Here is a 14,836-nt window from a genome sequence, read left to right on the forward strand (position 1 = left end):
TGTCGAAAGCCTTCTGAAAGTCCAAATATACCACATCAACTGGTTCTCCCTTGTCCACTCTACTGGAAACATCCTCAAAAAATTCCAGAAGATTTGTCAAGCATGATTTCCCTTCTTCGGCTTCTCTGTCTCCATCTCTGGGGACAGGCTTTCGACCAGTATCCACTATAAGACCGCTGATTCCCACAGCTACCAGGACTACACTTCGTCCAATCCCGCATCCTGTAAGGACTCCATTCCATTCTCCCAGTTTCTCCATCTCCATCGCATTTGCTTTGACGACGCCACCTTTCACACTAGTGCCTCTGACATGTCTTCATTTTTCCTCAACAGGATTCCCCTCCGTCGTGGTTAACATGGCCTTCGACTGTGTCCATTCTATTTCCCACACCTCTGCTCTCACCCATTCCCCTCCCTCTCAGAACCACGACAAGGTTCCCCTTGTCCTCACCTTTCACCCCACCAGCCTCCACATTCAACGGATCATCCTCCGCCATTTACGCTACCTCCAGCGTGATCCCACTACCAATCATATCTTCCCCTCCCCTCCCCTCTCAGCATTCCGAAGGGACTGTTCCCTCTGTGATACCCTGGACCATTCCGAAGTCACCCCCAGCAACCCCTCCCCTTCCCACGGCACCTTTCTGTGAAAGTGCAGGAGATGCAACACCTGCCCTTTTACCTCCTCCCTTCCCACTATCCAGGGCCACAAATACTCCTTCCAGGTGAAACAGCGATTTACTTGTACTTCTTTCAATTTAGTATACTGTATTCGCTGCTCTCGGTGTGGTCTCCTCTACAGTGGGGAGACCAAGCATAGATTGGGTGACCAAGCGTAGATTGGGTGACCGCTTTGTGGAATACCTCTGTTCAGTCTGTAAGCGTGACCCTGAGCTTCTGGTTGCCTGTCACTTTACTTCTCCACTCCATTCCCACTCTGACCTCTCCATCCTCGGTCTCCTCCACTGTTCCAACGAAGCTCAACGCAAGCTCAAGGAACAGCACCTCATCTTTCGTTTAGGCACTTTATAGCCTTCTGGACTCAATATTGAATTCAACAATTTCAGAGCGTAGCCACTGCCAATCTTTAGCTCCCTTTCCCCCCACCAGAGCCTGTTTTGTTCTTTCTTTTTTTCTCCTTGTCTCTAATGGCAGTTGGTCATTATCTCATCATTCACACCCTATCTTGACTGATGTTTTTCGAACTCCTGACATTACCATTTAAATTTGGGTCATCATCCCTTTTTGTCTCTCCACTCTCTCCTGTCTTCCAACCTATCACAGACCTTCCCTTTTGTTCTTTCTTCCTCTCCCTCTTTCAGTGCTTGTGAAGAATCCGTTCTTTCCAAACACTCTCCAGTTCTGACGAAGGGTCATCGACCCGAAACGTTAACTCTGCTTTCTCTCCACAGATGCTGCCTGATCCGCTGAGATTCCTAGCATTTTCTGTTTTTATTCCAGATTCCAGCATCCGCAGTATTTTGCTTTTGTATATTGGACACATTATACTCAGTCTCCTCTGCTAAGTCATTGCTATAGAATGGAATTAACTGAGGCCCCAGCACTGATCCTTGCGGCACCCCACTAGTAAAGCCTGCCAACTCAAAAATGTTCCATTTATTCCTACTCTCTGTTTTCTATCCGTTAACCAATCCTCAATCCAATCTAATATATTACCCCCAATCACATGAACCCTAATTTTGTATAACAATCTCTTGTGTGGCATCTCATTGAATGCCTTTTGAAAGTCCAAATAATAAATTAAGCCAGCCAAATGTGCAACAGCTTAATTTAAATAATTGATAATAAGCGCATGAACATAAGAACATAAGAACATAAGAAATAGGAACAGGAGTAGGCCATCTAGCCCCTCGAGCCTGCTCCGCCATTCAACAAGATCATGGCTGATCTGGCCGTGGACTCAGCTCCACTTACCCGCCCGCTCCCCATATCCCTTAATTCCCTTATTGGTTAAAAATCTATCTATCTGTGACTTGAATACATTCAATGAGCTAGCCTCAACTGCTTCCTTGGGCAGAGAATTCCACAGATTCACAACCCTCTGGGAGAAGAATTTCCTTTTCAACTCGGTTTTAAATTGGCTCCCCCGTATTTTGAGGCTGTGCCCCCTAGTTCTAGTCTCCCCGACCAGTGGAAACAACCTCTCTGCCTCTATCTTGTCTATCCCTTTCATTATTTTAAATGTTTCTATAAGATCACCCCTCATCCTTCTGAACTCCAATGAGTAAAGACCCAGTCTACTCAATCTATCATCATAAGGTAACCCCCTCATCTCCGGAATCAGCCTAGTGAATCGTCTCTGTACCCCCTCCAAAGCTAGTATATCCTTCCTTAAGTAAGGTGACCAAAACTGCACGCAGTACTCCAGGTGCGGCCTTACCAATACCCTATACAGTTGCAGAAGCACCTCCCTGCTTTTGTACTCCATCCCTCTCGCAATGAAGGCCAACATTCCATTCGCCTTCCTGATTACCTGCTGCACCTGCAAACTAACTTTTTGGGATTCATGCACAAGGACCCCCAGGTCCCTCTGCATCTCAGCATGTTGTAATTTCTCCCCATTCAAATAATATTCCCTTTTACTGGTTTTTTTCCCAAGGTGGATGATCTCACACTTTCCGACATTGTATTCCATCTGCCAAACCTTAGCCCATTCGCTTAACCTATCTAAATCTCTTTGTAGCCTCTCTGTGTCCTCTACACAACCCGATTTCCCACTAATCTTTGTGTCATCTGCAAATTTTGTTACACTACACTCTGTCCCCTATTCCAGGTCATCTATGTATATTGTAAACAGTTGTGGTCCCAGCACCGATCCCTGTGGCACAGCACTAACCACCAATTTCCAACCCGAAAAGGACCCATTTATCCTGACTCTCTGCTTTCTGTTAGCCATCCAATTCTCTATCCATGCTAATACATTTCCACTGACTCCGCGTACCTTTATCTTCTGCAGTAACCTTTTGTGTGGCACCATATCAAATGCCTTTTGAAAATCTAAATACACCACATCCATCAGTACACCTCTATCCACCATGCTCGTTATATCCTCAAAGAATTCCAGTAAATTAGTTAAACATGATTTCCCCTTCATGAATCCATGCTGTGTCTGCTTGATTGCACTATTCCTATCTAGATGTCCCGCTATTTCTTCCTTAATGATAGTTTCAAGCATTTTCCCCACTACAGATGTTAAACTAACCGGCCTATAGTTACCTGCCTTTTGTCTGCCCCCTTTTTTAAACAGAGGCGTTACATTAGCTGCTTTCCAATCCGCTGGTACCTCCCCAGAGTCCAGAGAATTTTGGTAGATTATAACGAATGCATCTGCTATAACTTCCGCCATATCTTTTAATACCCTGGGATGCATTTCATCAGGACTAGGGGACTTGTCTACCTTGAGTCCCATTAGCCTGTCCAGCACTACCCCCCTAGTGATAGTGATTGTTTCAAGGTCCTCCCTTCCCACATTCCTGTGACCAGCAATTTCTGGCATGGTTTCTGTGTCTTCCACTGTGAAGACCGAAGCAAAATAATTGTTTAAGGTCTCAGCCATTTCCACATTTCCCATTATTAAATCCCCCTTCTCATCTTTTAAGGGACCAACATTTACTTTAGTCACTCTTTTCCGTTTTATATATCTGTAAAAGCTTTTACTATCCGTTTTTATGTTTTGCGCAAGTTTACCTTCGTAATCTATCTTTCCTTTCTTTATTGCTTTCTTAGTCATTCTTTGCTGTCGTTTAAAATTTTCCCAATCTTCTATTTTCCCACTAACCTTGGCCACCTTATACGCATTGGTTTTTAATTTGATACTCTCCTTTATTTCCTTGGTTATCCACGGCTGGTTATCCCTTCTCTTACCGCCCTTCTTTTTCACTGGAATATATTTTTGTTGAGCACTATGAAAGAGTTCCTTAAAAGTCCTCCACTGTTCCTCAATTATGCCACCGTTTAGTCTGTGTTTCCAGTCTACTTTAGCCAACTCTGCCCTCATCCCACTATAGTCCCCTTTGTTTAAACATAGTACGCTTGTTTGAGCTATTACTTCCTCACCCTCAATCTGTATTACAAATTCAACCATACTGTGATCACTCATTCCGAGAGGATCTTTTACTAAGAGATCGTTTATTATTCCTGTCTCATTACATAGGACCAGATCTAAGATAGTTTCTCCCTTGTAGGTTCTGTAACATACTGTTCTAAGAAACAATCCCGTATGCATTCTGTGAATTCCTCCTCCAGGCTACCCTGTGCGATTTGATTTGACCAATCGATATGTAGGTTAAAATCTCCCATGATTACTGTCATTCCTTTTTCACATGCCTCCATTATTCCCTTGATTATTGCCCGCCCCACCGTGAAGTTAGTATTTGGGGGCCTATAAACTACGCCCACCAGTGACTTTTTCCCCTTACTATCTCTAATCTCCACCCACAATGATTCAACATTTTGTTCATTGGAGCCAATATCATCTCTCACAACTGCCCTGATATCATCCTTTATTAACAGAGCTACCCCACCTTCTTTCCCATCTTGTCTATCTTTCCGAATCGTTAGATACCCCTGTATGTTTAATTCCCAGCCTTGGCCACCGTGCAACCATGTTTCTGTAATGGCCACCAAATCATACCCATTTGTAATGATTTGTGCCGTCAACTCATTTACTTTATTTTGAATGCTGCGTGCGTTTAGGTAGAGTGTTTTAATACTAGTTTTTAAACCATTTAAACAGTTTGTTGATTTTCTTGTCAGAATACTCTATGGGCTCAGTGTGTTTACATGTAATGAGCAATGAGGATCAGACCAGTTCTGGGCTGACAGCACATTACAGATTTAAGGTGCTCCAGTTGCACTTTTCAAATGAAAATTTGTGAAACGGTACTTTAACAGTAGATTCCGGAGATCTGGATTATTTAAATATTCTTAAATTTAAAAAAAATTGCCCAAATATTTGGTAGCATCATTTTTGATTGCTACAATTAAAATATTGGGAATTATTTTTTGTTGTTTTATTTAGAGGAAAAAAGATGAAATGAAAAGTGAGAGGCAGGTTCACTTACTCCAGATCTTCCTTCACCTTCACATCCAAATGTACAAATCTAAGCACAACTACTTGTGAATGTCTCGGGTTTAATGCCGGGAGACAGGCCTGCACCCTGTGTACATCGAGCCTAGAGGAATGATCTAAACCAGCCAGATTTGGTCAGGTCAGGTGGAGCGCACCTGTCTTATGCCCAGGCTGAGGAGAGGAAAGAAGATTAAGCCACTAATGTTTTCTAAAGGCTTAGCATTCAGCCTTAGTCATGGTGCAGTGGACAGAGAAGAAAGTCTTCATACTGTGCATATTTTGCCAATCAAATTGGTATAGCGAAAGACCAATTAGCCTTATCTTGGTAGACTGCTTGAGACTGTTATCCTTTTTTCTCATTTGCTCCCTGTCCTTTAGATGTCAGGTGTTGGATGTTGCATTCATCTTCTGAGGGATGGGTGCCCTGAAGACCCAAATAGCAAATCTTACTTTCCCATATTTCTTGCAGGAGGATATGTAATGCATAACCTGGAAACGGAAGTGTTTTGTAATGCTCTCCAGTCACCAAAATTTTTAACTTTTCTGATCACTGATTTACTTACTGGCTGGAAGGGAGGAAATATAATCCACTTAAATAGCAGCTGCATCCCTTTAAAAGTTGGAGATATTATTTCTATAATTTCCTCATCCCTGCTGATAATAAGCTCTTTCCATCAAGCCCAATGTGGCCCAGGAGATCACTGTGAAGACATGATTGAGTCAATTTTGGAAAATTGTGTGAGGCCCACCTGCAAAATTTCAGTTGAATGCAAAGCATGCTGTGCTGTGATCCTGCACATCAGTGCCAGAACTGGAAAATATGCCCTAGTATTTTGCAATTGTTCACAAAATTCAAGCCAGAGTAATTTTTTTAAACCAAACTCGCTTAAAGTTGTTCTTGAATGGACTGAGGCCAGATAAAGTTGCATTGACTTTCCAAATAAAGGTTGGAACTCATTGTGCAGAGTGCAGAGATCTGGGTTCTCTTATTGAAACAACAAGTCAAACCAAAGATGTTCGGAAGGACATAGTCTAGGAATATGAAACTCAGGTGGACAAGGTCCAGTATCAATATGTTTGAAGATCCTTGTCTTTTGTATTTTTAAAATTTGTGCACTCAAAGTTAAACCTTAATGCAGAACACTCTTTAAACTTCTTGACACTTAATGCAAATTCAGAAATCCAACAGGGCATCAGAAGTATATGTTCCTTGGTGTTAGTTTACTTCTGAATTGTAATGGATGTCTGTGTTTGTTTTGCATTCTTTTTAAAATATATTAGATATCAACAGATAGAGATTGCCTCAAAACAGCCACCAAGCTCATGGTTTACAGGGCTGTAGTAATACCCGCCCTCCTGTATGGCTCAGAGACATGGACCATGTACAGCAGACACCTCAAGTCGCTGGAGAGATACCACCAACGATGTCTCCGCAAGATCCTACAAATCCCCTGGGAGGACAGACGCACCAACATCAGCGTCCTCGGCCAGGCTAACATCCCCAGCATTGAAGCACTGAGCACACTTGATCAGCTCCGCCGGGCAGGCCACATTGTTCGCATGTCTGACACGAGACTCTCAAAGCAAGTGCTCCACTCAGAACATCTTCACGGCAAACAAGCCAAAGGTGGGCAAAGGAAACGTTACAAGGACACGTTCAAAGCCTCCCTGTGAAAGTGCAACATCCCCACTGATACCTGGGAGTCCCTGGCCAAAGATCGCCCTAAGTGGAGGAAGTGCATCCGGGAGGGCGCTGAGCACCTCGAGTCTCATCACTGAGAGCAAGCAGAAATCAAGTGCAGACAGCGGAAAGAGCGTGCGGCAAACCAGTCCCTCCCCTCAACGACTATCTGCCCCACCTGTGACAGAGTCTGTGGTTCTCGTATTGGACTGTTCAGCCACCTAAGAACTCATGTTAAGAGTGGAAGCAAGTCCTCCTCGATTCCGAGGGACTACCTATGATGATGATGGATGCAGCTGGATGGTATAATGATAGAAATAGGGCACAGTATTAGCAGGATTAGCTTGCTGGGCCAAATTGCTTTTTACTACTCTGTCTTTTCTTACAGATGTTTTCACCAAATCCTTTGCAAGCATTTTTTTATAACAATAAGATGGTGCAAGAGACAAACAGTGCATGTGAAACAGTTCTGCACCTAGGCAGCAGGCAATTTTCCATAGTCATGATGTTGGCTTCATCATAACAGATCTCAATAATATTTGAGAGGGCTCTTTATCTTTTCCTTTACCTCAGTGACGACTACATACAATCTTACTGCATTAAGTAAAACACTTGTAAAGGTGCAGACTCAAAGGGGGTCATTTTAACTTTTGGAGAATGGGGCAATACTGGCGAAATTGGATCAGCTGTCTGTTATACACCCCGCCTGATTTTCTTTTCCATCGCCGAACATTAAAGGTACTCCCAAAGATCCTTGAGCATTCAGTGGTTGGATCACAATTGTCAATTTCTTAAGTGTACAACCATGGAAATTTCAGCACGGAGGAATGCAATTCAGCCCCAGTGCTAGCTCCACATTGGAGCTACCTACTCAAATTCTAGTTCCCTACTCTTTTCCCATATCTTTAATATTTTTCTCCAACAAGTGTTCACCTACATTTCTCAGAATGGGTGGGAAGTGCCTGCCAGTCTCCGGAAAATTGAATGGCCCGTGGCTGCCTGCTGGCACTCGAGGGTTCTGGGAGGGTCTCATGGGAGCGAAAGGCAGGAGGAGGGGGCATTCCAGAGCAGGGTTGGCCTAAACTCTTGTGGGGCCTAGAGGAGCACTCCTATTCTTACTGGCATCACAAAAATCAGTAAAAAAAAATTTAACTATTTGGGTCTCTTCATCTTCCAGACAGATCTCAACTTCCCTGCATTGGCTTGAGTTAACATTGAATTCAGAGCATCATTGGACCTCGATCTGCATATTTAAAGATGGCTCCACCCAACTATCGGTGGGCGGCCTAGTCGCCACTCCCGAAGCCTGTGTAAAAGTTGTGGTCAGCAGCATTTGGGCAGCTTGATGGCAGGTAATTCGCCTCTTTACTCCTGCTTGGAAGATTTTTTAGCCTGTACCCGACATATCTCGTATACTTCTCACTGCTGGTCTGCTGTTTCATATCAACTTTTCTGACCAAAATAATCTGGTCCCCCTTTTTTTAATCTATTTTAAGTTTGTGCCTTTCTGCTCCACTTGGTTTTTTCTTTCTTTATTCTGCCTACAATTCTGTCTGACTCATTGTAGGTCTGATCATTCCTTTCATCAGTTTCAATTATGAAGTATTGTGATCTTCCAGCGGTGACTTTTTGCAACTCCATCTGCAAATGGCACTTACAATCAAGCCTTTCATTTTGTTTTCTCTTGCAGCAATTTTGGAATCTTTAAGCATGGCTTGGAAACGTTCAGTCATGTGGCTTGCCACAACAAAGGGAAGATACTAGTCTGCCACAGCTGGTGCCCAAGATAATTCTGCTTCTGATATAGACTTATGAAAGGAACTTTGTTTGGCTTTAGTACACTATGTCCTTGATATATTTTTTTTCAATAGTTTTTCTGTTTTCCATCTTTTCTGTGGTATTTAAGGTCATTTCTCCTGATAAGTGAAGAGATGCTTGTTGCGAGTGCTAAAAAGAAGCATATCAAAAATATAATTGCTGAACAAAAGTAGTATAACCACTAGATTAAAAAAAAATCCTCCTGATGAACAAAGCACACTGAGTATGCAACGCGAAAAAAATCAGAACACAGCATGCAGAAGAAAGATAGAACTTGCATTTATATAGCAACTACCATGATGTCGGGATGTCCCAAAATGTTTTACAGCCAAGTGAAGTGTAGTCACTGTTGTAATGGAGAAAATATTATTAAAGAGAAATTTGTTTGCATGCAGAGTTTGTGGGTTTGATTTTCTTGGCCCCAGCCCAGGGGTAATTAGGCATTCATGGTGGGTTTCTGAAGGGATTATTGCCAGCAAGCAGGAGCTCGCTAGCATCCAGCGGGGATATCCAAGTGGCATTGCAGCACGACCGCTGCTGTTTGAAGCACCAAAAGAAGCGGGAAGCAATTTGAAGGGGTAGAAGAGTCCCGAAGATTCAGTGCGTCTTGCACTGAAAGCCTCGGCTCAGACTGAGGCCTTCAGCAGGTCAATGCTGGGGCCCAAATTAGAGGGAGAGGAAGCATTTACCAGCTGTGTTCCATGGAGGCAGCAAACAAAATGGATGGGGCTCCTGACGGATTCCATTGTTCCTCTTCAGCACTCGTCAACTTGACAATGGATTGGGCAGGGGAGCATTACAATGAGCCCATTGCCAGGATCAAGTATTCATTGGAAAAATTTGGAATCCTAAACAATGAATAAATGATGTGATTCACTCAGAATGCATTTCAGCATGTCACAGAGAACCTGTACAAGGTGGCTGTGGTAATCATACAGCCCATTGACCTGAAGATTGCTTTCTGGCAAGCCAGCAATACATCTCGAAGCTCTGACATAACCCAATGGATGAACTGTACACTCTTGCTATTTGGATGTCCAAAGCTCCACTTCCATGGCTGCTGCATTCTCATCATTGTTTTCAAATCCCTCCATGGCCTCGCCCCTCCCTATCTCTGTAATCTCCTCCAGCCCCACAACCATCCCAAATCTCTGCGCTCCTCTAATTCTGCGCTCTTGAGCATCCCTGATTTTAATGGCTCAACCATTGGTGGCTGTGCCTTCAACTGCCAAGGCCTCAAGCTCTGGAATTCCCTCCCGAATTAACTTTTAGAAGAGGTAGGCAAAATGGAAAAGGAGGAGGGGTAGCCCTGATAATAAAGGATAGGATAAAGACAACAGAGAGAAAGGACCTTAGTTCGGAAAATCAAGAAGTAGAATAAGTTTGGGTGGAGCTAAGAAACAGCAAGGGGCAGGAAATATTGGTGGGAGTTGTTTATAGGCCCCCAAATAGTAATGGTAAAGTAGGGCACAGTATAAATCAGGAAATTAGAGGTGCATGTAACAAGGGCAATATAGTAATCATGGGAGACTTTAATCTCCATATAGATTTGGCAAAACAAATATGCAGTAATAGTGTAGAGGATGAATTCATGGAATGTATACAAGATGGTTTTCGAGATCAGTATGTTGAGGAACCAACTAGGGAACAGGCTATTTTAGATCTAGTATTGTGCATTGAGAAAGTGTTCATTAATATTCTTGTAATAAATAGGCCATTAGAAAAGAGTGACCATATTATGCTAGAATTTTATATTGAGTTTGAAAGTGATTTAGTTAAATCCGAAACTAGGGTCTTAGATCTAAACAAAGCAAACTACGTAGATATGAGGGCCGAGTTGACTAAGGTACATTGGGAAACTACATTAAAAGGTATGATGGTAGACAAGCAATGGCTAGCATTTAAAGAATTAATATATAATTTACAACAAACATACATTCCTTTAAGGCACAAAATCTTCATAGGAAAAGTGGTCCAACCGTGACTAACAAGAGAAGTTAAAGATAGTATTAGATCAAAGAAAGAGACTTATAATGTTGCCAAAAAGAGCAGTAAGCCTGAGAATTGGGAGGATTTTAGAATTCAGCAAAGGAAGACCAAGAAATTGATAAAGAAAGGGAAAATAGAATATGAGAGTAAACTAGCGAGAGACATAAAAACGGATTTGAAAAGCTTCTAGAGGTATGTAAAAAGGAAAAGATTAGCGAAAGTAAATGCGGGTCCCTTACAGGCTGAGACAGCAGAAATTATAATGGGGATTAAGGAAATGACAGAGAAATTAAACAAATACTTTGTGTCTGTTTTCACGGAAGAAGACAAAAAAAACTTCCCAGAAATAGTAGAGAACCAAAGGTCTAGCGAGAATGAGGAACTGAAAGAAATTAGTATTAATAAAAAAATAGTACTGAAGAAATTAATGGGACTGAAAGCCAATAAATCCCCTGGACCTGATGGCCGACATCCTAGGGTTTTGAAAGAGGTGGCTATAGAGATAGTGGATGCATTGGTTGTCATCTTCCAAAATTCCATAGATTCTAGAATTGTTCCCGCAGATTGGAAGGTAGCTAATGTAACCACGCTATTTAAGAAAGGAGGGAGAGAGAAAACCGCGAACTACAGACCAGTTAGTCTGACATTAGTAGTGGGGAAATGCTAGAATCTATGATAAGGGCACTTAGAAAATAATAATAGGATTGGGCAGAGTCAACACGGATTTATGGAAGGGAAATCATGTTTGACAAATCTGTTGGAGTTTTTTGAGGTTGTAACTAGTAGAATAGATAAGGGGGAACCAGTGGATATAGTATATTTGGATTTTCAGAAGGCATTTGATAAGGTGCCACACAAGAGGTTATTAAACAAAATTAGGGCTCATGGGATTGGGGGTAATATACTAGCATGGATTGAGAATTGGTTAACGGACAGAAAACAGAGAGTAGGAATAAACAGGTCATTTTTGGGTTGGCAGGTTGTACTAACGGGGTGCCGCAAGGATCAATGCTTGAGCCCCCGCTATTCACAATCTATAACAATGATTTGGATGAGGAGACCAAATGTAATACAGGTTCAGCGTCCGAATCTGGAAACCTCAGGACTGAGGCTGTTCCGGATTCCCTGTATTTCCGGATTTTGGAACGTCTTTGCCTGGGCCGAGGTAGGTGGGGTAGGGCAGCCAAGGTAAGGGGGCGAGGTCAGCCTGCCGAGGTAAGGGGGGAAGAAGGGGGGGATCCGGGGCCTGGGCGAAGTCGGGCCGGGGCGGGGTTGGGCTGCTGAGAGCCGGGGTGGCCGAAATCGCGGCGCAGTCAGGGCGGGCGAAGTCGCGGCTAAGTCGGGCCGGACGTCGGGCCGCCGATGGCCGGAGCGAGGTCGGGCTGGAGTGAGGTCGGGCCGCCGAGGGCCGGGGCGTGATCGGGCCACCAAGTGCCAGGATGAGTCGGGCCGCCGAGGACTGTGGCAAGATAGGGCCGGGGTGACGTAGGACCGCTGAGTGCCGGAGTGAATTCGGGCCGGGGCGAGGTCGGGTCAAGGGGAGGTCGGGCCGCTGAGGGCCAGAGTGAGATAGGGCCGCCGAGGGCCAGGGCAAGGTCGGGCTGCCAAGGGCCAGAATGAAGTAGGGCCTCCGAGGGCTGCGGCGAGATCGGGCTGCTGCGAGATCAGGCCGGGGCGAGGTAGGGCCTCCGAGGGCCGGGGCGAGGTCGGGCTGCCAAGGGCCAGAGTGAAGTAGGGCCTCCGAGGACCGCGGCGAGATCGGGCCGCCGAGGGCTGGGGCGAGGTAGGGTCGCCGAGGGCTGGAGTGAGGTAGGGCCTCCGAGGGCCGGGGCGAGGTCGGGCCGCCAAGGGCCGGGGCGAGGTCGGGCCGCCGAGGGCCGGGGCGAGGTAGGGTCGCCGAGGGCTGGAGTGAGGTAGGGCCTCCGAGGACCGCGGCGAGATCGGGCTGCCGAGGGCTGGGGCGAGGTAGGGTCGCCGAGGGCTGGAGTGAGGTAGGGCCTCCGAGGGCCGGGGCGAGGTCAGACCGCCAAGGGCCGGGGCGAGGTAGGGTCGCCGAGGGCTGGAGTGAGGTAGGGCCTCCGAGGGCCGGGGCGAGGTCGGGCCGCCGAGGGCCGGGGCGAGGTAGGGCCACCAAGGGCCGGAGTGAGGTAGGGCCTCCGAGGGCCGGGGCGAGGTAGGGTCGCCGAGGGCTAGAGTGAGGTAGGGCCTCCGAGGGCCGGGGCGAGGTCAGGCCGCCGAGGGCCGGGGCGAGGTCAGGCAGCCACGAGATTGGGCCGGGGCGTGGTAGGGCTGGGGCAAAGTCGGGTCGCCGAGGCAGGGGGAGTCCGGATTTCGGAACATTTTCCGGTCTCCAGATGACCCCGCCATGGATCGGCCCCGTGTCTGGATTCCACAACATTACGAATTTTGGAACTCCGGATTTCGGATGCTCAACCTGTATATCCAAGTTTGCTGATGATACAAAGCTAGGTGGGAATTTATGTTGTGAGGAGGATGAAAGAGGCTTCAAGGGGATACAGACAGGTTAAGTGAGTGGGCAAGAACATGTCAAATGGAATATAATGTGGGGAAATGTGAAGTTATCCACTTTGGTAGAAAAAATAGTAAAGCAGAGTCTTTTTTAAATGGTGAGAGATTGAGAAATGTTGGTGTGCAGAGGGACCTGGGTGTCCTTGCACGCAAATCACTGAAAGTTAACATGCAGGTACAGCAAGCAATTAAGAAAGCAAATGGTATGTTGGCCTTTATTACAAGAGGATTTGAGTCTAAGAGTAAAGACATCTTACTGCAATTATATAGGGCCCTGGTGAAACCGCACCTGGAGTATTGCGTACAGTTTTAGTTTCCATACCTAAGGAAGGATATACTTGCCATTGAGGGAATGCAACGAAGGTTCACCTGGCTGATTCCTGGGATGGGAGGATTGTCCTATGAGGAGAGATTGAGTAGTCTAGGCCTGTATTCTCTAGATTCTAGGTGATCTCATTGAAACATGCACAATGCTTACAGGGCTTGACAGGGTAGATGCAGGGAGGATGTTTCCTCTGGCTGGGAAGTCTAGGACTAAAGGCCACAGTCTCAGCATAAGGGGTCGGCCATTTGGGACTGAAATGAGGAGAAACTTCTTCACTCAGAGGGTGGTGAATCTTTGGAATTCTCTACCCCACAGGGCTGTGGAGGCTCAGTCTTTGACTATATTCAAGACAGAGATCGATAGATTTTTAAATATTAAGGGAGTCAAGGTATATGGGGACAGTGCAGGAAAGTGGAATTGAGGTAGAAGATCAGCCATGATCTTATTGTCCGGCAGAGCAGGCTTGAAGGGCCGAATGGCCTTCTCCTGCTCCTAATTCTTATGTTCTTATGTTCTAAACCTCTCTGCCTCTCCACCTCTCTTTTCTCCTTTAAGATGTTCCTTAAAACCTATTTCTTTCATCAAGCTTTGTTCATCTGTCCTAATATCTCCTTAGGTGGCTCGGTGTCATATTTTGTTTGATAATCTCCCCCCCCTGTGAAGCGCCTTGGGATATTTTATTATGTTAAGGGACGCTATATAAATACAAGTTGTTGTTGTTGTATTTGGGCACTTAAAAGGTATCAAATACCCTGCCTATCGATATGCCTTTCAAGAGCAGGATCAGGTGATGGCTTTGGATATAATGCTGGCTGTTGGAGGTTTATCAGTGACTGTTTAATTGTTACACCCAAATGTCCTGAGTTGGTGAGGCGCGAGTCTGGGGTCGGAGGCCTATAAAAGGCCCAGCGGCAGCGAGAGGCGTCGGCAGTTGGTGAGGCGCGAGTCCGGGGTCGGAGGCCTATAAAAGGCCCAGCGGCAGTGAGAGGTGTACTTGTGCAGCTACAGGGAGAAGGCAAAAAAGAAGTAGAAAGAAACAGAAAGGTGATGTCACAGCCAAGGGGGTAAGTGATTGGCTGGTGATTGGTGAGTAGTTTTTCTTTCTTCTCTTCCATAACAGTGAGTAAACTTTAGCATTGTTGTTGCCTATCTAAGGGTTAAGTCATGACAGGACAGCTCGGTCGCGTGTTATGCTCCTCCTGTACCATGTGGGAACTCAGGGACGACTCCAGTGTTCCTGACGTCTACGTGTGCGGGAAGTGTATCCGCCTCCAGCTCCTGACGGACCGCGTTGCGGAGTTGGAGCTGAGGGTGGATTCACTCTGGAGCATCCACGATGCTGAGAATGACGTGAGTAGCACGTGTAGCGAGTTGGTCTTACCGCAGGTGAAGGGTCCACAGC

This window comes from Pristiophorus japonicus, chromosome 9, assembly GCF_044704955.1.
Source record: "Pristiophorus japonicus isolate sPriJap1 chromosome 9, sPriJap1.hap1, whole genome shotgun sequence".
Classification (NCBI taxonomy): Eukaryota; Metazoa; Chordata; class Chondrichthyes; family Pristiophoridae; genus Pristiophorus; species Pristiophorus japonicus.